Source organism: Sminthopsis crassicaudata, chromosome 1 (genome assembly GCF_048593235.1).
Source record: "Sminthopsis crassicaudata isolate SCR6 chromosome 1, ASM4859323v1, whole genome shotgun sequence".
Classification (NCBI taxonomy): Eukaryota; Metazoa; Chordata; class Mammalia; order Dasyuromorphia; family Dasyuridae; genus Sminthopsis; species Sminthopsis crassicaudata.
Genome location: NC_133617.1, coordinates 486,991,301 through 487,016,391, shown reverse-complemented (window position 1 = coordinate 487,016,391; position 25,091 = coordinate 486,991,301). Strand labels below are relative to the sequence as shown.

The 25,091-nt window shown below is 37.5% G+C and overlaps 1 protein-coding gene across 2 annotated transcripts in view; it reads left to right on the top strand.

The window, feature by feature from the left end:
• The window catches only part of LOC141550519 (ATP-sensitive inward rectifier potassium channel 12), a 132,003-nt gene that overhangs the window by 74,037 nt on the left and 32,875 nt on the right, over positions 1-25,091 (top strand). The gene's annotated exons all lie outside the window — the stretch shown is intronic.

The following is a 25,091-nucleotide window of genomic DNA, read 5'->3' as shown; positions in this document are numbered from 1 at the left end:
GAGAGTTTAACATCTCTGGGAAACCTGTTTCTCTACCAATCAATCAGTACACATTATTAAGTGTCTGCTATGTTCCAGGCACAGTGTTGGGCATTGGGTATACAAAGACAAAAAACCTGCAAAGTGTTATATTCTATCAAGGGAGATGATTTGTGCAACTATTAAGATATTGAAAATATATAAAGTAATTGGGAAATAGGGGAAAGAAAAAGAAAAGGAAAGGGAACTAACAATTGAGGGATCAGGAACAGCTATAAAAACACTTGTAGAAACAGTAGAAAGTAATTTTTTGAGATGTTTGAAGGAAAAAATGCTCTGAGGTAGAGATAAGGAGAGAATGCACAGATGTGTCATAGTGTTAGGAGTTTGATTGTTATGTGTGAGGAGTAACAAGAAGGCCAATCTGGGAGGCCACAGAGTATAGGAAGAGGAAAAATGTAATAATAGCTAGCATTTATATAGTACCTTGCAAGGCACTTTTCCTCCTCACAACCTTGAGAGATAGGTGCTATTATGTCATTTTACAGATGAGAAAACTTTGATAGAAAGTAGTTAAGTGATTTGGCTAGGGTTACTTAAAACCTAAGTGTTTTAGGGAAGATTTAAATTCAGATCTTTCTGACCCCAGGTTCATTACTTTATCTACTTTACTATCTAGATGTCTTGTTATAGCAAGGTTAGAAAGGTCTGTTTGTCTTTTTGTTGTTGTTTGCTTGCATTTTATTTTGCTTCTCTCTCTTTTTTTTACTGGTTTGATTTAGTTTTTCTTGTGCAGCATGATAATTATATAAATATGTATGCATATATTGGATTTAACATATATTTCTATCATGTTTAGCATATATTGGACTACTTGCCATCTAGGGGAGGGTGTGGGGAAAGGGGGGATAATTGGAACACAAGGCTAATGTTGAAGAATTATCCCCACATATGTTTTGAAAAATAAAAAGCTTTAATAGAAAGAAAGAAAGAAAAGAAAGAAAGAAAGAAAGAAAGAAAGAAAGAAAGAAAGAAAGAAAGAAAGAAAGAAAGAAAGAAAGAAGAAAGAAGAAAGAAAGAAAGAAAGAAGGAAAGAAGGAAAGAAGGAAGGAAGGAAGGAAGGAAGGAAGGAAGGAAGGAAGGAAGGAAGGAAGGAAGGAAGGAAGGAAGGAAGGAAGGAAGGAAGGAAGGAAGGAAGGAAGGAAGGAAGGGAAGGAAGGAAGGAAGGAAGGAAGGGAAGGAAGGAAGGAAAGAAGGAAGGAAGGAAGGAAAGAAGGAAGGAAGGAAGGAAGGAAGGAAGGAAGGAAGGAAGGAAGGAAGGAAGGAAGGAAGGAAGGAAGGAAGGAAAGGAAGGAAGGAAGGAAGGAAGGAAGGAAAGAAAGAAAGAAAGAAAGAAGAAAGAAAGAAAGAAAGAAAGAAAGAAAGAAGAAAGAAGAAAGAAAGAAAGAAAGAAAGAAAGAAAGAAAGAAAGAAAGAAAGAAAGAAAGAAAGAAAGAAAGAAAGAAAGAAAGAAAGAAAAGTCTGTTTATTGCAAAGGACTTGAAAAGCTAAACAGGTTAAGTTCATATTTGATGCTAGAGGCAATTGGCAGCCCTTGTAGTTTACCTAATAGTGGAGTGACATGGTCAGGCCTGTGCTTTAGGAAAGTCACTTTAACAACTATATGGAGAATGGATTAAAATGGTAAGAGATAAGACAGGAAAATCAGCCAAATAACAGAGAAGATACTGAGTTGCATCAGCAGATGGATTTTTCTCATTGGGAGTTTCCTTATACCCATGAAATCTCAAGTCCACTACCAAAAAAGGGGAGAGGGCAATTTCATTTATTTGGGGATCTAGGATACTTCATTGGTACTACAAGATGAACAAGGCCATTTTAAGAGTTTCCTTCCTTATTTTTTTAACATCTCTTATTCCAGGCCTTCCTGTGATAATGTCTCTTAGCTCTGCTCCCCTGTATCTAGGTTACTCAAACCCAGTATTCTCTAGGGATATTCTTTTCAAGTCAAGTCCACAAGCATTTATTAAGCTCTTGTTATGGACCAAACTCTATGCTAAACGTCAGAGATACAAAAAAATGGTATAAACACTGTCCATGCCCTCAAAGAACTTACATTATTTAAAAATATATATTGTTATTGATATCTTTAGTTTTTACATTGTCTAAGTTTCCCCTTTCTAGAGAACCACCCATTGTAACAAGAAATTTTTTAAAGGAAAAGAGGAAAAGGAAAAAAATTAAACTGATCAATACAATTTTTTAATCCGATAATTATACAATCTCCCACATCTGTGGACACATCCTTCTCTCAATCTCTTCAGAGGAGTAGAGGGAGGTTTCATCTCATTTCTTTTTAATAAGGGTGAAGCTTGTTCTTTGTAATTTTGCAACATTCATTTTTGATTGTCTTACGGCTATTTCCATCTATCTTGTTAAAGTCTTTGCATATATTGTGTTTTCTTGACTCTGCTTACTTCACTCTGTGTCCATTTATGTAAATTATTCCAGGCTTCTTTGTATTCATTGTGTTTGTTATTTCTTACATCATGGTAATATCCCATCCCACTCACGAACCAGTTTGTTTGGTCATTTCTCAATTAATGAGTGTTTACTTTCCTTGCTCCCATAAAAAGTGTTGGCATAAAAATCTTGGGGCATTTGAAACCTTTCTTTTGTCAGTAATCTTGTGGTAAATGAATATTTACCACAATGAAATCTCTGTCGCAGGGTATGGACATTTTGGGCACTTTATTTGCATAATTCCAAATTGCTTTCCAGAATGGTTGTACTAATTTGTGGCTCCACTAACAATGCATTAGTGTTCCAGGTAAACACTCAAACCAGAGGTTTTCTACAGAAAGAAGACATCATTTAATCAACTAAGTAGATAAAACACACACACACACACACACACACACACACACACACACACACACACACACACAGACTAGCTAGTAGACAGTCTGAGAAGCTCACTGGCTTGGAAATGTGAATTGATTAGTGTAGCAATTTTCAAACTTTCTGATCTCAAGAGCCTTTTATATACTTAAAAATTATTGAGGACCCCAAAGAACTTTTGTTTATATGAATCATGCCTATCAATATTTACTAACTGAAATAAAAATTGATGAATTCCTTAAATATTTTAATCCATTTAAAAATAACAATCAACCCTTTACATGTTAACACAAATAACATGGGTAGAAAGCTAGAAGCTAAAAAAAATTTAGTGAGAAGAATGACATTGTTTTACTTATTTTTTAAAATGTCCTTAACATCTGGCTTAATAGAAGATAAGATGAATTCTACTATCTAATTTTTAATTCAATTCATTGTTATTTGGTTTAAGTATATAAAGCAAATCCGACCTCCTACATTTTTGTAATTGGAGAAGTTGGGAGTATTTTAATATGCAGGTTTTAGAATTATAGAAAAATTGACAATTATTTTGACTTTATGGTACCCTGGAAAGGCTCTCAGGGTACCCAAATGTCCATGGACCGCTCTTGGAGAACTGTTAAGTTATTACTTGGTAGAGGGGAGATAACCTAGTGTAGTAGATTGGAGGCAGAAAGACTTGGATTCAAATCTCCCCTTCAAATGTTTACTTGGCTACATGATCCTAGGCAAACTCTTTAACCTCCCTTACATTCAATTTGTTTCTTTGCCATAAAGGGAATGATTATAATAACTATGGAACCTTACCTTACAGGGTTGTCAAAAACCCTATAAAAATAAAAATCTTAGCCAAAATATTTGTCTATAAATATCATTACAGGACAATGTCAGTTCATGGTATCACAGAAAATTGGAAAGGATCTTAGAGGTCATCTAGTCTAGCTCCCTCATTTAACAGATGAGGAAATTGAGGCCCATGAAGTTAAAGTGACTTGCAAGGTCACATAAAATATTAAAAAATAAGGAAAAAATGGAAGGATGAAGGGGGGGAAGGAAGGAGGAAAGAAGGAAGAAAGGAGAAAAAGAAAGGAAGGTAGAAGGTGCAAAATCCAGATTATTGCCCTTGACAAGAAAGTTTCTTGAAGGCATAGGATCTGGGAAGCAGGCGAAAATGGCATTGTCCTTTTGGATGAGCTTCATGGTTTCCCCAAACTAGGATTCTGACTTTGAAGAAAAACTGTTATTCAGTCTTTTTCTGTAGTGGTGTGCAATTCTTCATGACCCCATTTGGATTTTTTTTTTTTAGGCAGAGGTACTGGAGTAGTTTATAATGTTCTTTTCTAGATCATTTTACAGATGGGGAAACTGAGACAAACAGATTAATTAACTTGCCCAAGGTCACACAGCTAGTAAGTGTCTGAGGTCAGATTTGAATTTAGGAAGATGAATCTTCTAGACTTCTTGCCGAGTATTCTATCCACTATACTACCAAACTGTCCTTATATGTACTTCTAACATCACTGTATAGGGTAAGACAAGGCTAAAGCACTCCTCTTCCCCAAGGGACCCATTATGGATCGGTGATCTAAGAATTTAGCTAAACCTTTTCAGAAGTTATTGACAGTCTGAGCCTGAGCCAGGGTTTAGGGTCACAAGTTCCATCCATTTACTCCCTTAGTGTGGGGCAGCATCTGATTTAACTTTACTTAAATCTCACATCTCAAGCTTTAAGGCCAAACAGCTCCAGATAAATATGCCCAACAATTGCTCATCTCTTTCATACTAGTCTCTTCTGAGACCCTGGGAGTTGATATTAGTGCCTGGATCTTTAAGCAGGCCAGAAGATCAATAGGACTAAATGAAGGGAAAGGGAAGTTCTGAGCAATTATATCTGGGGATGGATATTTTTTTGATTACTGTCCCTAATCGAACAATTTCCTTATCATGTATAGAAAGAGGTTTCCCAGAACCTTTGATTTAAGAAAGATGATATATTTTCCTTCACATTCCCTGTAAGATTTCACTGAATTTCAGGGCCTTAAAGCTTTTGACATAAACTCATTCAAGAGAAAAGGAAGGAAGGAAGGAAGGAAGGAAGGAAGGAAGGAAGGAAGGAAGGAAGGAAGGAAGGAAGGAAGGAAGGAAGGAAGGAAGGAAGGAAGAAAATAAGAGAGGGAGAGAGAGAGGAAGGATCAAGAAGGAAGGAACAAAGGAAAGGAGGAAGGAAGGGAGGGAAGAAAGAAGAAAGGGAGAGAGGGGGGAAGGAGGAATAGAAGAAGGAAAGAAGGAAGGAACAGGGCGGGGAATAAAGGAAAAGACTTTTTTCAACTATCCTCTATGTGCCAGGAATTGTACAAGTGCTTTACAACATTATCTAATAGTAATATTCAGAGAAGGACTTCATGTAGCAGGATCATTATCATCCAGACTTTTGGTATATGATGTGCCAAGACCTTGGGCACTATGAGCTCAATACTAGGTGTTCTGAGGTATACAGAAAATACAGAGTAGCATAAACATAGGCGCATAGGGAAAGCCTCTTAGATCACTGTACTCCTGGAGAAGCACTCCTTTGCCACAAAAAAAAAATGTCTCTTCAACTTTCATTTCTTCCAAGCTGTTCCTAAGAGGACTAGTTTTAGAACACCAACACAAAGGTCTGAATGATCTGTTTTTCTCTGTTCTCTATAGCAGATTCATTATTGAAAGCAACTGTTGCCTTCCTGCTCCCTCAGATCAATTGCCCTACCTTCTTGCCTGCGGTAACAGTAAGGACCAATTCTAAATGCTTGGTAGAGAGTTTGGTTGACAAGATGAAAGGTGATGTTTGTCAGACTGGGAGTCTAGAACATGATATTCAATTTAGTTACAATAAACAAATAGTTGTTGTATGATTACTGTGTGACTAGCTGCCTGCCAGATCTGTGGCAGAGGCAGATAGGACCAGGGTTCTCAGGCTTCTGTACAGTCTAATTGGGTAGATCGGACATAATCATCCTATCTCTACTGCTTATTACCTATTTGACCTTATACAAGATAATTTATCTCTGTAGGCCTATATCCTCATCTATATGAAAGGTTTATATGAGATAGTTTCTGAAGTCTCTCTCAAATCTCTATCTATGATCCTATGAAGCAATCAGAATATTGTACAGTAAATGATTATAAGTTATTTAGGATTTCAGTCAAAAAAAGTATAGGTCAGACAAGGTGCAGTGGACTGAAATTCCAAGAACCTGACTCTGCCACTTATTAGCTGTGTGATTTAACTTTTCAATTTCAGTTTCCTCATCTGTAGAATGGACATAATAATATCTACTCCACCATTTCAAAATTGTTATGAAGGTAAAAGGACCTGGAAGATAATGTGGAAGGGGTTTATATATTTTAAAACATTATAGAGATATGACAGAATTATTAGTGTTGCTAGGAATGATTGAGCTGAGCCTTTAAGAAATGGCAGGTTTTAGACACTTCTATGTATAGAAACATGGGGAAAATAAACTAGAACATAGCTAAGGGAGAGGAATAGCCCTGAAGTCTATGGACTACCTAGCCACTTTGTTCTATTTCCCAGTTAGGATGGGCTGGGAGATATCCCATTCTCTATCTGAGTTTCTACTACTTGGGGGTGGGAATGAGGGAAAATCTTTAGGGATTATAGCCAGGTTGTAAATACCAAAGCTAATTTCTTTTCTGATACCCTTTTTCATTTTTCTACCCCCATCCCAATATCACTATAAGATTATAATAATGTTAAAATCCCATGAAACAACCTTAACACTTATTAATTTTTCCATTTAATATTTTATTTTTCCAGTATATGTAAAGGTAGTTTTCAGTATTTACTTTTATAAGATTTTGATTTCCATTTTGTCCCTCTCTGCCCTTTATTCTTCCTAAGGCAGTAAGCAATCTGATGGTTGTACTCATACACAGTCATATGAAATCTATTTCCACATTAGTCATGTTGTGAAAGAAGAATCAAAACAAAAGGAAAAAGCCATAAGAAGGAAAAAACAAAAAAAGTATAAATAGTATTCTTTGATCTATATTCAGATTCCTTAGTTCTTTTTCTGGATGTGGATGGCATTTTCCATCATGAGTCTCTTGGAATTGTCTTAGATCATTGTGTTGCTGAGAAGAACTAAATCTATCAAAATTAATCATCTACACAATGTTGCTTACTATATACAATGTTCTGGTTCTGCTCACTTCACTTAGCATCAGTTTATAGAGATCTTTCCAGGTTTTTCTGAAATCCACATGCTTATAATTTCCTTTTTAAAAATTTATTAGTTTTTGACATTTACTTTTATGAGATTTTGATTTCCATTTTTCTCCCTCTCCCTTTACCCTTCCCCAGGATAGTAATCAATCTGATATGGTTTATACATATATAATCGTATTAAACATATTTATTTACACATTAGTCATGTTATGAAAGAAGAATTAGAACAAAAGGAGAAAACCATGAGAGAAACAACAAAAGTGAAAATAGTATGCTTTGATCTGCATTCTGGCTCCATAGCTCTTTCTCTGGATGTGGATTGCATTTTCCATCATGATGAGTCTCTTGAAATTGTCTTAGATCATTGTATTCCTGAGAAGACTTAAATCTATCATAATTGATCATAGTGTTGCTGTTACTGTGTGCAATATTCTCCTGGTTCTTCCCACTTCACTCAGCATCAGTTCATGTAAGTCTTTCTAAGTTTTTCTGAAAGCCACCCCCTATCATTTCTTATAAAACAATAAGTTCAACACTTTTAAGATTAATCAATATTATCAACATTTTCTCCATCATTTTCTTAAGTTTAGACAACAAAGCAATAAATCAAGCCCTAGTTTATGAGGCTTGCTAGTGCCCAAGGTGTAAAAATTCACACTGAAAATTTAACAATTGGATCCCATAAGCTTACGTGACCTGGCACCAGTACAACACTGGACAAAGTGTGGACAGATGCCTGTGGCAGAGATTCTCTGGAGACAGGTTCCAAAACAATCTGGAACAGAGGATACATGAAGGAAAGGGCAAGATATACATAGAAAGGCAGGTCTGAGGCATATTAAGGAAGATCTTAGATTCCCAAAAGAGAAGTTTGGAATCTTGTTTGTAGATTATAGAGAACCCCTGAAGATTATAGAGAAGAATTTGACTAGTGGTGTTGAATTGAAAAGGATTCCTATGAGCAGGGTAGATTGAGGAGTTAGAAAGGGGCATCAGTCTGCTGCCATCATGGTTTGATTCAACAAACATTTATTAATTGGCTACTATGAATATGATGAAAGGTGACAAAGATCCCAAATAGGGAAGTATTGGTGGGGGTGGAAAGGTGAGAGACATTATTTAAAAAGGATTAGGGCATGATGACAGATTGAATAAGAGTATCACGGATAGGGAGGGGTCAAGGATTATTATAAGTATAGGTCATTGATGGTACATTGAGAGAAATAGAAGAGATGAAAAGGGGAGCAGATCTGGGGGAGATGAGGAGAGAGAAGAGGATGAGTAGAGTTTCAGGCACTGAGAATTATGTACCAGAGGCCAGCAAGAAAAGTAGACCATTCATTTCCTTGAAACCTGTGGATTACCTAGATACTTTGTGCTGTTCCCAAATGGGAATATAGACTGGGATATATCCCTTTCTCTGTCTGAGTTTCTACAAGTTGGGAGTGGGAGTAAGGGAGAATCTTTAGGGATGATAGCCAGGTTGTATCAAAGCCAGTTTCCTTTCTGCTACCCCATTTTCCATTTTCCTACCCCTACCCCAATATTGGCATGAGATTATAATAATAATGTTAAAATTCCATGATACAAATGTTATAATTTATGCTTTTCTGAGTACTTTCATATGTACAATCTTATTTAATCCTCTTAATAATCAGGCAAGAGTGGCAAGACCAAGAATTATTAACTTCAATTTACATATGAGAAATTGAAGATCCAGAGAAGCCAGTAACAAGGATCACATGGTCTTTTTTTTTTTTTTTTTAAATCTGAGGCTGGGGTTAAGTGACTTGCCCAGGGTCACACAGCTAGGAAGTATTAAGTGTCTGAGACCAGATTTGAACTCAGGTCCTCCTGAATTCAGGGCTGGTGCTCTATCCACTGCACCACCTAGCTGCCCCCTGGTCACATGGTCTTTCAAGTCTTTCCCCTCACAAATCCATTATCCTCCATATAGTTGCCAAGTTGATTTTCCTAAAATCCCTCTCTGACCCTGTCCTATTAAAGAAACTCCAATGACTCCGTGATGTTTTTGTGATAAAATACAAACTCCTCTCTTTGGTTATTTAAAGGCTGTTCTAGCCTGAGTTCCAACTATATTTTCTTTTCTAGTTTATTTTACAGATAAGTTCAAGTGACTAGTCCAGACTCACACAGCTAACAAGTATTCTGAGACTAGATTTGAACTTAACTCTTCCTGACTCCAGACTCTATCCACTGTGCCATCAGCTATCCAGGAGTAGAAAGGAGCCAACAGAAGCAGACCTTACTCTGTGGGACCTTATATCCCAAGCCAAACAAATGTGGAACAGGGAAAAGAATCTTTAAATCCAAATTCTAGTTCTAGCTCTTCCTCTGATTTGCTAGGTGAATGTGACTAAATCAATTGATTACTCTGTCTTATGTTCCCCATCTGTGAAATGGGAATCATCTCATCAAAATCTCTTCACTCGTGTCCAATTCTTATTCCTTTTCAGATGTTTGAAAGCAGTCATTGAGTCATTCAACAAACCTTCCTAAGGCAGGGATTTGAGGCTCTTTACCATTCTGGTTCTACTTTGGAGGGTTTCCAATTTATCAAGGGCCTTCCTAAAATGTGGTGCCTTGTTGTTGTTTAGTCATGTCTTTTTTATGATCTGGGGTTTTCTCAACAAAGATACCAGAGTAGTTTGCCATTTCCTTCTCCAGCCCATTTTGTTGTTGTTGTTGCTTGTCCTTTATTCTCAAAGAGGATCATGACATCAGGAAGGTGATGCCATGACATGAAAGAGAATTGGATTTAAGGGAGAGAGGGTTGTGCAAGTTCATCTGCCTTACTTTCCCCTCCAGAGCTAACTGAGTTCAGTGGCAATATATATATCAAGACAACTGGAGATGCCAGTTCATTTTAAAGATGTCTAAACTGAGGAAAACAGGGTTAGGTGACTCATTCAGCATCACACAGGTAGTAAGTATCTGAGGCCAGATCTGAACTCAGGAAGATCAAGATCTCTGACTCCAGGCCTGGCATTCTATCCACTGTGCCACCTAATTGCCCTCATTCAAGATTTACCTAGTTTGTTAAATTTTGAAGCTGGAAACTAGGCCATAGAATCACAGATGTAGAACCACCACCACCACCACAAAAAAGGTCCTTTAGAAGCCACCTAAGGTCAACTGTCCTCAAATTACAGAAGGGAAAACTGAGGCAAGGAAAGACAAAGTTATTTGCCACAGATATAACTTGGTGCAGTGGCAAGTACACTGGCTTTTGGCAGAGGGCCTGGGTTCAAAAACTGGTTCTGCCATTTTTGTGACAAGTCACAACCTCTTTGTGATTCAGCTTCCTTGTCTATAAAATGATGGGGTTAGGCTAGATGACCTCTGAGGTTACTTCCAGCTCAGAGCTATGATGTCAAAGTAGGACCCAGCTCACATGATCTTCTTTTGAGAGTTAAAAGGTACCTTAGGATTCATCTAGTCCAATGATGAGATTTTTTCACTTTTCAGCTGAGATAAGAAAACCTGAGGCCCAGAGAGATAGATGACTTAGCCTTAATCATAAAGATAATAGGTAGCACACTTAGAATCAGGTCCTTTTGCTCCAAATTCAGCACTCCAGAGCTCTTCCTACTTGTTACGCTTAAAACACAATCTATGTAGTAGCCAATCCCTAGAGTTCTACCCAGTCATTAAAGGGGAGCCCCACTGGCTTTTGGAATTGGGAGTCCAGAGCAGATGTGAAACGCAGCCCACTTGACGTTTAAATGGATATCCTGGCTTGGACTCCTTAAATTTTTTCTTTTAGAATTAGATTTTTATTCAACTCTGGGAGAAATATGTGGGGCCAGGAGGAAGAGGATGGGGAGGGAGGTGAGTGACTCTGGACAAAGGGTGACAGTAGAAACCATTAGTTTTTAATGTGTCTGGAACTCGATGGTGCTTAGCCCAGAGGACTCTAATCAAAGCAGTCTCTGACTTCAGTCACGCCTGCTTGGTTCACTGAGGTTCAGAAAAAGCAGTGGTCAGAAGCCCAAAGGAATCAGTAGCTGGCCTGACAAGGGAAAAAACAGAAATCATTTTCTCAGGTGAACTATATATAAATATATATATATATATGTATATATACATATATATAATATATATACACACATACACACAATATACATACATAGGTGAATATGTATACACATACCCACATACATATAAATGTGTGAGTGTGTGTATTTTTAAAGGCCACATTAAAATACTGAATGAACTGACATAATTTGCTGAAGTTTGGCGAGGGGCAAGGCAAGGATGGCATAGAGGGCATTCTAAAGTCTTATTGAACTCTGGATTCTATGTCAAAAGCAACTCATCAACATCCCTAAATTTAGGGATCTGTGGGCAAGGGGACCTAATAAACCATTGGCAGATGTTTGCTCAGCTTGCTCTTAAGTATTCTCACCAATTAAGCAAATGCCATCAACATCCAGATACAGAATTATGGAGACTGAATGTGGATCAAAGCAGAGTATTTTCATCTTTATTGCTGTTTGTTTGCTTGTTGTTTTTTTCTTTCTCATGTTTTTTTCTCTTTTGATCTGATTTTTCTTGCACACCATGAGGAATATGGAAATTTGTTTAGAAGAACTGCATATGTTCAACCTATATCAGATTGCTTGTTGACTTATGTGGGAGAAAAAAGGGAGAAAAGGGAGAAAAATTTGGGACACAAGGTTTTGCAAAGATGAATATTGAAAACTATCTTTGTATGTATTTGGAAAAATAAAATACTATTAACATTTTTAAAAGAGTTCCCACTAAATGATCCAAGATAATTCCAATAGACTTGGGATGGAAAATGCCATCCACATCCAGAAGACTGAATGTGGATTGAAATATATGATTTCCATCTTGTTTGCTTCTTTGCTTTTTCTCTCTCATGGTTTCCCTCCTTTTTTCTGATTTTTCTTTCACAATATTACAAATACAAAAATATGTTTAAAATGATTGTACATGTATAGCCTATTCAGATTGCTTTCTGTCTTGGGGAGAGGGAAGTGAAGGGAAGGAAAGAGAAGAAATTTGGAACTCAAAATCTCACAAAAATGAATGTTGAAAAACAACTTTACGTGTAGTTGAGAAATTAAAATACTATTGAGGGAAAAAAAGAGTTCTTACCAAGGAAATGGGAATGTTGATGATAATAGGTACCATCTACATAATACTTTGGCAGCCAGATGGTGCAGTAGATAGAGCCACAGGCCTGTAATCAGGCAAGCTTTCAAATCCAGCCTCAGACACTTAGTAGCTGTGTGACTCTGGACAAGTCATTTCACCCCATTTGCCTCACTTTTCTCATCTGTAAAATAAACTGGAAATGGCAAACTTCTCCAGTTATTCTTTGCCAAAAACAACCCAAATAGGGCCATGAAGAGTTAGAAACATTAATTTTTTAAATACAAATTTCTTTATGAATCATGTTGGGAAAGAAAAATCAGAACAAAAACAAAAAACAGGAGAGAAAAAACATAAGTAAAAAGAAAAAGTGACATTCAGTCTCCAACTTTTTTTTTAATCAACAAAAATCCACCTTCTTTTCTCCTTTATCTCCTCTTCCCCACTTCACCCCCAATGAAAAAGCAATAAAAACAAAGCCTCTGCTGTAAATATATACAGTCAAAGTCTCACATTGACCATATACATAAATGGCATATGATAATTTAGTCATTCCATCATTTTCCAGTTGTGTTTGTTTTGTCATGATCCCATTTGGGGTTTTCCTAGCAGAAATACTGGAGTAGTTTGTCATTTCCTTCTCCAGTTCATTTTACAGTAAGGAAACTAAGGCATCCAGAATTAAGTGACTTGTCTAAGGTCACACAACTAGGAAGTATTTAAAGCCAAATTTGTTCCCAACTCTAGGTTCAACACCCTATCCACTATGCCACCTAGTTGCTCCAATACATAATAATACTATATAATATATAATATCTATATGTATGTATATGTATATGTGTGTGCATATATCTTCATCTATACCCTGTTAGGAGGTGGGCAGCATGTTTGATAATGACTCACAATAATTATAGCTAGTGGTTGGGTTGGCCAGTGTTCTTATACATTGTCTTTCCAATCATGTCTTTATTATATAAATTGCTCTGTTCACTTCACGCCAGTTATATGAGTCTTCCCAGGCTTTTCTGAAACTTTCCTTTTCATTTTTAATAGCACAATACCTAGTATTCCATTACTTTTAAAAAACATAACTTGTTCAGCCATTCTCCAACTGTTGAGCACCCCCTAAGTTTCCAATTCTTTGCCACCACAAAAAGAGCTGCTATAAATATTTTTATACATATGGTTCATTTTCTCTTTCTTTTATTTTTTTAGGGTATAAACCTAATATTTTTATCACTGAGTTAGCTACCTCTCTAGCATTTTAACACACACACACACAGACACAACCATTTTACAAATGTGGAAACTGAGTATTATAATGATGAGGTAACTTGCTCAATATCATACAAGGAATAAGTGACAGAAACAACATTTGAATCCAGATCCTCAGGACTTAGAAATTATCTGTAGCTCAGCCTCTCATTTTGCAGGGTCAAAAATAGTCTCAGACTTAGGAAGGGACTTGTCTTTGAAGTCATGACTAATAAGTGTCAAGAGCTGAGACATAATCACATGTTATATAATAAAACTATTAGGGCCCAAGGCAGCAGAATCCCAAAAGAAGAAAAATTTGTCTTCACGCCCCATTTTCTGCATACTTTGCCACTCCTTTCCTCCACCCCCTCCCAGGCCCTAATCTGTGCCCACTTGTTGACCTCCTTTTGCTCTCCATTGTAAACCCTCTTGGGGCAGCTCGTTGGTCATGGTCACAGTACTATCTGGTAGGGAGATCCTGCAGCTGAAGCCTAATCCCTCAATGTGTGATGCCAGACTCTCTCCCCTGGTTAAGAATTTCAGGCCACAGGGAGCAGGTGGGACACAGATTTGGGGACCAGGGAGGCCAGATCAGGGACCATCTGCTCCAGAGCTCACATAGAGAATTGCTGCTTTGAGAGATAGCTTGGTGAAGTAGAAAGAATAGAGATAGAAGAGCTAGGTTCAGACTTCAGTTGCAGCACTTGCTAGTTATGTGGCCATGCAAAATGCTCAACTACTCTGAAGCTCAGTTTCTTCATCTGTAATATGGGGAGGATGATCCCTGTGATGTACTATCTGTCTATAGGATTGTTGTGAGGAAAATGTTTTTCCTGCATTAAAATATTATCTAAAGTTGAATTATTATGCAGATCTTGGGGTCCTAGCTCAAGAGCTAGATGGAAACTCAACTAAGTCTGGGCTTCTTATATTTTTTCCACTTGTGACCCTTTTTTGCCTGAGAAATTTTTAAGTGACCCCAGGTATATAGGTACATAAAATAGACTTACAAATCAAACATTTATTGATAATAAATCCTAATTTCACAACTCCCAAATTCAGTTATATGACCTACATGGGGTTGTGAATGAAGCTGGCACTAGTCCCATTATACAGATCATTTTCCAGATCAAGAAACTGGGGCTCAGGCAGGTTAAATAATTTACCCAGGTCACATAGGTGGTGAGTGGCAAAACTGGGATTTGAACACAGACCCTGTGACTCAGTTCAGCATCAAGGCATAAATGTACTGAGGGCTCCCCAGCCCCCAGCACCTCTATCAGAGACACAGGGGAACCTTCTGCATAGTTTGTGAACATTAGATGCATATTGTCTATTTGTAACATATAAATCTGTATACAATATAATTGTAGTTTGGATTGCAGATTATACAATTGTAATTTATAAAATTGTATTGTATACAGATTTTAGATACATTCTGTATATTTTGCTATTATTCACTCTTTTGGGGGGGAGGGGAGGATGAAGCAATTGGAATTAGGTTACTTGCCTGGGGTCATATAGCTAATAACTCTCATGTTTTTTTCTCATTAAAATATAAGTTCCTTGAGGGAGGGACTGTTTCATTTTTAAATTTTATCTCACAGCGCTAGTAACTGTTATGTTTTCTCTCCTCATTAAAATGTAAGTTCCTTGAGGCAGGGACTGGTTCATTTTTATCTTTTATCTCTAGGGCTAAGTGCAATGCCTGCAGTTAAATGTCTAATAATGTTTGTTGATTGATTATTCCCATTTGCCAAGTAAGGAAACGGAGTCGAAGTGAGGTGTTTAGATGTCAGAGACCTTAGTGGTATTTTGTCCAATTCTCCAATTTTATAGAAGAAGAAACTAAAGATTAAAGATAAAGAGATTTCTCCCATTGTCATACAGTTTAGTTAGTGACAGATCTGAGATTTGAATCCAGGATCTCTGACTCCAAATCTAATTTTCTTTCCATGATATTACTAATATGGGAGTTACTGATTGAGTGGGACTAGAGTCCAAGTCTCCACTCTGTCAAGATGGGCTTGCTTTTAAATGAGCACCTTGGGAACTGAGCTAACCTCTAGATGTCTATGGACTTCCCAGACTCCCCCAAGAGAGACCAGAAGCTCCCTATTAATTTCAACAGGCCTGGCAAAGAGATTGATCTCAGAGGAGGGACAGGGAAAGAGAGGTAGAAGCTTCTGACCAACCCTGATTCAAGGGCTTATTCTGAGGTCCTGGCTCCTCTGTGATCTCTCCAACACCCAGCCTGGGAGTGGAACAAGGCCAGGGACATCCTGCCCCCACTGCCTCCTCTTCTGGGGAAGGGATGTTCTTAAGATAAAAATACATTCAGAAACATTCCTTGGCCGGCATCACGACCCCCTCATTCAGACATGAGGAGTGATGAGAGCAGAAGGAAAAGCTTAAAACCTGGCGAGAACTTCCCCCACCCCCATCCCATGTGCAACTCTGTCATTCTGCCTGTCCTTGATTCACCTTTGAAGATACAGTAGGGTCAATCTTTTTTTTTTTTTTTTTTCATTTTAAAGAATCCTTGCAAATCCACTTGATTCCTGCCTTCCCAAGGTTAGCAGATCTACTCCCCTATCTCTAGACCTATCTCTAGATTAGATATTCCTTTAGTATGGAATAGGGATAGAGATAGGGAGAGGACCTATGATTTCATATAGATACTCTCTGATGATATGCATACCAGCACTTTTTCTGTATTTTATAATCTTGGAGAGTTTCCTGGATGCTGAGAGGAAACGTGACTTATCCAGAGTCATATAGCTAATATGTGTCACAATACAAACCCTGATCTTCCTGACCTAGAGAACAGTTCTCAAGCCAATTGTCCCCTTGAATAGAGCATCTAGGAAAACTCTGAAAGGTTTTTAAAAAATGACATTCTCTGTTATTCTGAAACCCTGTCTCATAAAAAGAACTCTGGATTGGGGAATCAAGAGGTCCTGGGTCTAATCCCAGATTTGCTACTTTCTTTCTATTTGCCACTTGGGCAAGGAGAGGCAGCATGCTTTGCAAAAGTGAAAGACTCCGTGAATGTCAGCTTTGAATGATGAGGCAAAGATTTCAAGTGGTTCTAGAGAAAGGGAGACAAGTGATATCCTAGGCAAAGAGGAGCAATGTGAGTAAAAGTTTGAGAGTGGGAAAATAGAAGACATGTTTATGGAATATAGACTGGAACCCAGAGAATAATACTGAGCAGTAGAGAAGTATAATCTGTACTCTCTGAAAACCTCAGTGGTAAAGCAAAGTGGATTGGAAAGGAAGAGGGTGAGAAATCATCAAGACAAGTTAGGTGGCTATTTCAATAGACCACACAAAAGCAGGGCTGGAAATGACCTTAAACATCTTCTAATTCTATATCACCATTTTGTAGATGAGGAAACTGAGGCCCAGAGAGGTTAAATAACAATAGCTGATCGTTTTTTTTCTTTCTCATTTTTTTCATTCTTTAGTTCATTAAAACTATTTCACAGATCTAGTTTTTTATTATTATATTTTTGAATAGTTTTAATTATTACTCATTTATATTATACATTTTAAAAATAATTGTTTTTATTTCAAAATATGTATAAAAACAGTTTTAGTGTTCCAATTTTTCCTCCCTCCCCTAGACAGCAAATAATTCAATATATATTAAATGAGTACAATTCTTCTACATATATTTCTACATTTTTCATGCTGCACAAGATAAATCAGATCAAAAAGAGAAAAAAAATGAGAAAGAAAAAAGCGATCAGCTATTGTTATTTAACCTCTCTGGGCCTCAGTTTCCTCATCTACAAAATGGTGATATAGAATTAGAAGATGTTTAAGGTCATTTCCAGCCCTGCTTTTGTGTGGTCTATTGAAATAGCCACCTAACTTGTCTTGATGATTTCTCACCCTCTTCCTTTCCAATCCACTTTGCTTTACCACTGAGGTTTCCAGAGAGTACAGATTATACTTCTCTACTGCTCAGTATTATTCTCTGGGTTCCAGTCTATATTCCATAAACATGTCTTCTATTTTCCCACTCTCAAACTTTTACTCACATTGCTCCTCTTTGCCTAGGATGTCACTTGTCTCCCTTTCTCTAGAACCACTTGAAATCTTTGCCTCATCATTCAAAGTTGTCAAATATAATCTCTCCCTTGAGCCTTTGCTTCAGCCAGAAATGACCTTTTTTCCCTAGGATCCTAGATCTAGAGCTGGAAGGGATCTCAAAGTTTATTTACTCCAATCCCAGCATATTGGAGTTGAAGACCCCAAAGAGGGTGAATTGCTTGAAGTCACACTGATAGTAAATGACAGAGATGGGTTTTGATCTCAGATCCTGTAGCTATAAAACCAGTGTTCTAGCCACTGTACCATGCTCACAAAACACTCAGAGAGGCAGTGTGAGAGAACCCTGAACCCATTGAAAAGAGAAGAACCTGTATTGATACGATCCCTTCTGATATTTACCATAAGCATGACTTTGAGTAAGCCATTTCACTTGTCTGATCTCAGCTTCCTCTTCTAGCAAGTGGGGATGGCACCTTAAATCCCTACTTCCTCAAGGTTGTTGCTAGGAAAATGCTTTGTAGAGTTGAAAAGATCTTGTAAAGGCAAGTTGTTGTTTTTGTCTCTACTGTGCACTTATCATATATTTTAATTATAGTTATTTGTGTACATGTATTGCTTCTCTTTGCTAAATTGCAAACTCCATTGTTTGCTGTAGTGAAAAGTCATTTCCCTTACTGGGTCTTGCTTCTTTCTTTGTTGGATTAGATGATATCTAGAAGCCCTTCATATCTATTATATTCTTTTTTTTTTTTTAGAATAAAGTCATACTTCATTATGTATTGGTTACTGGCATAAAAGGTTTTAAAAATTAAGTCTTTTAAAAATGTACAATATTAAGTTGCTATTCATTAGATATTAAAACAGTAGACTAAAATTGTTGTGTTAACACATTTTAAGATAAATTTTCTATTATGTTATTTTGGTTTTTCTTTGTTTTTTTTTTCCTGAGGCAATTTTGGTTAAGTGACTTTGCCCAGGGTCACATAGCTAGAAAGTGTTAAGTGTCTGAGGTCATATTTGAACTCAGGTCTTCTTGACTTAAGGGCTGATGCACTAACTAGCTGTTCCTCCATTATATTCTTGACAGGAACCATTTCTTATTTCTCTTTGTCTGCCCAGAGTTTGTCTGAGAGTCTGGAGCTTGATACTGATCATGATCTTAGGTCCTACCTCTCTTAGTCTTTGAGAGATAGGATTAGTTGACTGCAGCCTTTCTCCCAATGAGCCAGCTGTGTCTATCTAAATTGACCCGCCCCATTGATTCTGGTAGAAAAGATTTCCTCTCCTGGTTATACAACCCAAGAATCACAGACATTTAGCATTAGGTACAAACTTAGGAATCAGTCTAATTTCCCATTCCATATACTAATCCCAAGTATCCCAGATAGCCAATCATCTAGTTTTTGTTTTTTTTTTTTTTTCTTGAATGCTTCCTATGACAGGGAACTCACTACCTATCAAGGCAGGCTCTTCCAGACAGTTCTGATTGGTAAGGCTGTCTTTCTTGACTTCAGCCAAAACCTGCTTCTTTGTAATTTCAACTGGTTGGCTTTTGTTGTACTTTCTGGGGCCAAGTGAAATAAGTCTTCTCCCTCTTCCATCTGTGATAGCCCTTCAGAAATCCAAAGACTACCATTATGTTCTCATAGATGGAGACAAAGGTTTTATGCTCTCCCTAACCTTGCACTGATTAGCTTTTCCTAGGCATGGTAATTGATGGTGTCAGTAGTAGTGAGAGGAGACTATCAAACCATTATCACTTATACTTGAATTTGTAGCATCTTTTCTGAACAATGGCTGAGATGGTTTCCCTTTTTCTATTTGTTTTTCCAGGCTTAGCACACAGTTCTTGGCACATTATAAGCATTTAAATTATTTTTTCATTCATTCATTCATTCTTGTTCCAGAATAAACATCTTAGATGCAAATTTTTAAACTTTAATTTCTATTTTCCTGTTGTAATTAAAACAAGTGGATTTGACATTATACCATATGAATGGAAAGTTTCCCCATTTCATAGTTAAGAAAACGGAGCCTCAGGGTTGTTAAGTGACTTTATTTTGATTTAAAATTTTTTTTGATTAGGTGAAAGAGGAGATTCCTTGCCTCAATTGCCTTGATTCCTTGCCTTAATCAGTGAATGGGTGCTGCCCCAATCAAACTGAGACCTGTGGAAGATTGTAGCTTTAAAAGGCCTCATCTCTCTCTCTGGTCACTGGACACAGATGGCTCTGGAGAAGAAAGTGAGGCAGGTGACCTTGCACAACCCTCCCTCATTTAAATCCAATTCACTTGTATTTCATGGCATCACTTCCCTGATGTCAAAGTTCTCTTTGAGAATGAAAGGCAAACAATAACAGTCCTGTTCAGGCAGCTAGAAAGTGTTTTTCTTTTTCTTTTTACTTATTTATTTTTTTATTATAGCTTTTAATTTACAAGATATATGCATGGGTAATTTTTCAGCATTGACCCTTGCAAAATCTTCTATTCCAATTTTTCCTCTCCTTTCCCTACCCCTTCCCCCAGATGGCAGGTAGACCAATATATGTTAAAGTATATGTTAAATACAATATATGTATACATATCCATACAGTTATTTTGCTGCACAAGAAAAATTGGACTTAGAAATAATGTAAAATTAACCTGAGAAGGAAATCAAAAATGCAAGTGGATAAAAAGAGAGGAAATGGAAATGTTATGTTGTGGTTCACACTCATTTCCCAGAGTTCTTTTGCTGGGTTAGCTGGTTCTATTCATTATTGAACAAATGGAATTGATTTGGTTCATCTCATGGTTGGAGAGAGCCATGCCCATCAGAATTGATCACAAATAGTGTTTGTTGGTTGAAATATATAATGATCTCCTGGTCCTGCACATTTCATTCAGCATCAGTTCATGTAAGTTTCTCCAGGCCTTTCTGAAATCATCCTGTTGGTCATTTCTTACAGTACAATAATATTCCATAATATTCATACACTAAAATTTATTCAGCCATTCTCCAATTGATGGGCATCCATTCAATTTCTAGTTTCTAGACACTACAAAAAAGGCTGCCACAAACATTTTTGCCCATACAGGTCCCTTTCCCTTTTTTAAGATCTCTTTGGGATATAAGCCCAGTAGTGACACTACTGGATCAAAGGGTAGGTACAGTTTGATAACTTTTTGAGCATAGTTCCAAATTGCTCTCCAGAATGGTTAGATCCATTCACAACTCCACCAACAATGTATCAGTGTGCCAGTTTTTCCACATCCCCTCCAACATTCAGCATTATCTTTTCCTGTCATCCTAGCCAATCTGAGAGGTATATAATAGTATCTCACAGTTGTCTTAATTTGCATTTCTCTAATTAATAATGATTTGGAGCATCTTTTCATATGGTTAGAAATAGTTTCTATTTCATCATCTGAAAATTATCTGTTCACATTTTTTGACCATTTTATCAATTGGAGAATGGCTTGATTTCTTATAAATTAGAATCAATTCTATATATATTTTGTAAATGAGGCGTTTATCAGAATTTTTGACTGTAAAAAATGTTTTCCCAGTTTATCGCTTCCCTTCTAATCTTGTCTGCATTAGTTTTGTTTGTACAAAAGCTTTTTAATTTTATATAATCAAAAATTTTTATGTTGTGATCAATAATGATCTCTAGTTCTTCTTTGGTCACAAATTCCTTCCTCCTCCACAGGTCTGAGAGGTAAACTATCCTATCTTCTTCTAATTTATTTATGATCTCATTCTTTATGACTAGATCATGAACCCATTTTCACCTTATCTTGGTGTATGTGTTAAGTGTGGGTCAATGCCTACATTGTGCCATACTAACTTCCAATTTTCCCAGCAGTTTTTGTCAAACAGTGAACTCTTATCCCCAAAGTTGGGATCTTTGGGGTTGTCAAACATTAGATTGCTATAGTTATTGACTATTTTGTCCTGTGAACCTAACCTATTTCACTGATCAACTAGTCTGTTTCTTAGCCAATACCAAATGGTTTGGTAAAACTGTTTTCTTAAAAAAAAAAAAAAAAAAAAAAGGCAGGAGTCAGGTATTCTCAAGTCTTTGTCCAGTCTTTTTTCCATTGTTGCTATTGGGATACAGTCACTCTGCTGGTTCATTTCCTAGATCCTTTCATTTGTGTTGGTGTTCTGTCCTGCTGCATGGGGATGGGGGTGGTGGGTATTGCAGAGGACACGAGATATGGTACTTCTTTCCTGAAACACTGCCATATAAGGTCCTCCATCACATCTCATTACTGGGTCACCATTTCCAGAGGCCTTTCACAGACCCTCTCCTGGGACTCACATTTCCCATCCTTCAGCTATTGTGGTTAGGAAAGAAAATTAAGCATTTATTGTTATTGGGTTATTTCAGTAATGTATAATGGTCCTCATTTGGGATTTTCTTGGCAAAATTACTAGAGTTGATTACTGTTTCCTTCTCCACCTCATTTTACAGAAGAGGAAATGGAGGTAAATAGGGTAAAGTGACTTATACAGGGTCAAACAGCCAGTAATTGTCTGAGGCTAAATTTGAACTCAGTTCTTCCTGACTTCCAGTGCAGCACTCTATCCACTGAGACACCTAGCTGTTTCTAATCATCTATTATGTGCTCACTATCTGTCAGATACTATGCTAAGTGCTTTATAAATATGACCTCATTGACCTTCCCAACAACCCTAAAAGATAGATGCTATTATGATCTCTGTTTTACAGTTGAAAAAACTTGCCCAAGATCATGTAAATATCTGAGGTCAGAATTGAACTCAGGTCTTCTATCTACTGTACCATTTGGAGAGAGCGCTGAACTTCTAGGAGACAGATATGTTGGCTGTGTGATCCCAGGCAAACCACTTAACATCTCTATCCATTGCTTTTCTCATTTGTCAAATAATAAGACTGGAATCAAAGACTTCTAAGGTCCCTTCCAGCTCTAGATGTCTGACCTTTATGATCCTGGCTGGGAGAAGTGGAAAAGAGAAGTCTTTCCTGCTATCCTCACTCCTGAGACAAGTATAAAAAAGATTATCTTTTTTAATATAGTTTTTAATTTTTCCAAATAGATGCAAAGATAGTTTTTAACATTCGCCTTTGCAAAATCTTGTTTTCCAAATTTTTCTCCCTCCCTTCTCTCCTCCCTAAGACAGCAAGCAATCCAATATAGGTTAAACATGTGCAATTCTTCTAAACATATTTCCATATTTGTCATGCTGCACAAGAAAAATCAAATTATCTTCTTCAGTATACTTACCCTCCCAAATGCTGATCACAGCTCATATAGTATAATAGATTTAAAACTGGAAGAAATCTTAGAGGTCACTTGGTCAAACCCCTTAATTTTACATTTTAGATAACCTAGGCCTGTGTTAGCAGTTACTCTTCCTGAGTCACTGTGACTAAAAACTTCCATTCAGATGGCCAAGTTTCTGGAGATGGCCTCTCGGAACTTAACAAGGCTATTCCTAGGAGGACAAACATAGTTAATTACCAAGGTTGGAATCAAAGTTTTTCCAGCTTTATAAGACCTGCTAGAGCTTGTCTTCTGCCAAAAATCTTTGAGAAGCCAGGGTCACCTTCATGCCACATTGAGACACTTCAGTGGAAGGATCATAAAATATCATAGAATAATAACACACATTTATATATTGCTTTGAAGCATACAAATTATCCTGTGAGGTAGGTGCTGTAAATATTATTATTTTTTTAAATAAATGAACACATTAAGAATCAGAGAGATTAAATACCTTTCCTGTGGTCACACAGCAGCTAATAAGTTTCAGAGTTAATGCTTTCGACCATAGCTTTAGAACTGGATGATTCTCTGGAGGTCATCTAATTTAGATCCTTCATTTTCCAGATGAAGAAACTACAGGGCAGAGAAGTTAAGTAATTTGTTCTAGGTCACACAGCAGTTAATAAGTGTCAGAACCAGGACATCAGATCATAGCTTTAGAGCTGGGACAAGGATTGGCTGACATCTAGTACAGATTCTTCATTTCCCAGGTGAAGAAGGAGGGGGAAGAAGGCAGGAAAGGAAGGGACAGAGGGAGGAAAGGAAGAAAGAAGGGGGGAAGGAAAAGACAAATGAAGGAAGGGAAGGAGAGAGAGAAGAAGGCAAAAAAGAGGAAGGAAGAAAGGAAAGGAAAGGAAAGGAAGAAGGAATAAAGGAAAGAAAGAGGGGAAGGAATAAAGGAAAGAAGGAAGGTAGGGAAAGTAGAAAAAGGAAAGAGAGAGGAAGGGATGGATGAAGGGAAAATAGGTAAGGAGGAAGGGATGGATGAAGGGAAAATAGGTAAGGAGGAAGGGAAGAAAGAAAGAAAGAAAGAAAGAAAGAAAGAAAAGAAAGAAAGAAAGAAAGAAAGAAAGAAAGAAAGAAAGAAAGAAAGAAAGAAAGAAAGAAAGAAAGAAAGAAAGAAAGGAAGGAAGGAAGGAAGGAAGGAAGGAAGGAAGGAAGGAAGGAAGGAAGGAAGGAAGGAAGGAAGGAAGAAAGAAAGAAAAAAGAGAGGGAGGGAGGAAGGAAGAAAGGAAGAGAGGGGGGGAGGGAGGAAGGAAGAAATGAAGGGAGAGGGGGAAAGGAAGGAGGGAGGGAGAGGGGGAGGAAGGGAGGGAAGAGAAAAAGGAAGGGAAGAAGAGAGGAAAGGAGAAGAAGAAGAGAGGAAAGAAGGGAAGGAGAGAGGAAGAAAGAAAGGAGGAAGGAAGGAAGAGAAGAAAGAAGGAAAAATATTTATCAAGCACTTGATATGTGTCAGGCACTTTCCTAGGCACATTACAAATATTATCTCATTTTATCTTTACCACAGTCTCAGGAGGTAGGTACTATTATCATCCCAATTTTACTGCTGAGGAAACTGAGGCAGGGAGCAGTTAAGTGACTTGCCTAAGCTTACACAGCTAGTAAGTGTCTAAAGTCAGATTTGAACCTCAGAAGACCTGGGATTCAAATCCTTCCTCAGATGCTCACAAAGTAGCAATTGAACTCCGGGTTCAGAATCCATTATGCCATCCAGCTGTTAAGATGCATAACAGTGTTATGAACACTGCTGGGCCAGTGAGTTTTAAATGACACCTAAGGAAGAGAGTGATGAATCGGGATTTGAAACAAGTCCAGTGCTCAATCTGGTACCACATGATGCTTCTTTGAGGTTGGGGGGATGGTGTTGGCCATCTTCCAATCTTCCAGGGACACAAAGTCAGGTGATTTGCCCAAAGTTATACTTCAAGTTATTGGCAAAATCAGGATCAGAACCCATGTGTCCTGACCCCAGGTCAATATGTTTCATACTGTGTCTCGCTGCTTCCTAGCCAACATCTCAGTGAGGATTCCCTTAGCCTAGTTCATCTTTAAAATAAGGGCAGTTGGATTAAATAGTCTCAGAAGCTCCTTTCAGCTCTATGATCATTTATCTAGCTTTATCTAACAGAGATGTCTGAGGGCAAGACCCTTTAGGGAAGGGGGAAGGAAGAAAAGGAGGGAGGAAGAAAGGTCCTTTGGGGCAAAGGAAAAGACAAGACCAACT